Here is a 1820-nt window from a genome sequence, read left to right on the forward strand (position 1 = left end):
CTGGGCCAGACAGGAGATCTCCTACGGGGCAAGGACCCCCACGGTCACGCCCTTCCCGCAGTCCAGTCTCCCCACGCCCACCCTCAGCCTGCCACATCCCTCCCACCCCCACAGCTCCCCACATTCCCTCAACACTCCACAGTCCCCCAGCTCCCCTGGGATAGGGTCCCCTTACCTTCACCCTGACCTTCCCCCACAGACCCCCTCATCCCCTACAGGTACCCACATCATGCTGAATCCCCTCACAGCCCTCCTCATCCCCCACAGCTACCCACAGCCACCCCGCTGCCCCTGCTGCCCCGGGACCCTCCAGGTAACCCCTTCAGGGAGGGTCAGGGCCTCACCTCAGGGTGTGGTGCAGTGAGGCAAACATCCTTGTTTTTAGGGGTTTGTAACTTTACTACGCTATTATGAAAACATGAATAGAACACTTTAACAAAATGTCGCCAAATACATCTTATACGTCAAACTCCACTGAAAAAGAAGAAATTAAGCAGAAGCAGCGTTTTCAGTCTTCACTATCTTGGAGGGTCTAGGGGAGAAAAACTGTCATTACTGTTTGTTATTCGCATAAAGCCAAGCAAAATTTGTTTGTAGTTTTGAGTCCTCCAAGGGAGAAGATAGATTAATGTCTGGGCAGCTTCCTTTATTAAGGAAAGAAAACCTCCTGCAATGGACCTTGAGTGACACAGGTGAAGCAAGTTCACAGAATATTTCATCCCAAGCTGGGTCTGGGAAATCTGAATCCTGGATCTGTGCTGCCCTTTGTCTACACCTGCCTATTTGGAGGTTACCAGGAAGGATTGGGCAAATTTGCCTCAAGGCATGGGATTCCCCCTTTCTTTTTAGTTTTTACTGGTGTATAGTGTACCTGTTCAACGGTGCACATTCACAGGTTTGGTGATTTTACACAAACCAAAGTATCACTCAGATCAAGGAACAACATTGCCAGCTCCCAGGAGACCTCCGTAATCACCCCTCAGAGGGAGTAGTGGCTTCAAACAGCAAAGATCAGCTCTGCTTGTTTTTGCACTCGATAGTGATTGAATTACAGAGTGTGCTCTACTGTCTGGCTGCACCCCTTGCCATTGTGTTTAGAAGATGTGTGCCATGCGTGGCTGTCGTCCACTCATTATGCTGCGTCGGATACCATCGTGTGAACACACCTCCATTTACTTATTCATTTTACTATTGAGAGACGTGGGGGTAATCTCAGGTCTGGGACATGACAGGTAGCACTACTGTAACACCACAGTAGCTGTCTTTGGGTAAACGTGTGTACACACTTGTGTTGGGCACAGCCCTGGAAGTGTAATTGTGAGTCACAACGTGCACATATGTCTGGCTTCTGTAGATGTTGCCAAAGAGCCTTCAGAACAGATGATCCAGTGTTCACTCCTTCTTTACTAGTGTTCTATTGCTGTTTGTTAACATGAACAAATCACCCCAACTTAGTGGCTGTATTTATTCTCTTACAGTTTATTCTCTGACAGTTCTGGAGGCCAGAAGTCCAAAGTGGATCTTAAGTGGTTAAAATCAGTGTCAGGGGGCTGCATGGTTCCTGGAGGCTCTATGGGAGAACCTGTTTCCTTGAAACCTTTTCTGTCTTTTAGAGGCTGCCTGCACTCCTTGGCTGGTGGCCCCTTCCCCCAACTTCACACCTCTCTCTCTCTCTCATTTCTCTCTCTGTCTTTCTTTCTGTCTCTCTATCTCTCTGCCTTTTTACCTCTGTCTCTCTGTGTGTGTGTGTCTCTATTTTTCTCTCTGCCTTTCTGTCTCTGCCTCTCTCTGTCTCTTTCTCTCTGTCTTTCTCTGTCTCT

This window comes from Carlito syrichta, unplaced genomic scaffold, assembly GCF_000164805.1.
Source record: "Carlito syrichta isolate Samal-C Ts95f unplaced genomic scaffold, Tarsius_syrichta-2.0.1 Scaffold316511, whole genome shotgun sequence".
Taxonomy (NCBI): Eukaryota; Metazoa; Chordata; class Mammalia; order Primates; family Tarsiidae; genus Carlito; species Carlito syrichta.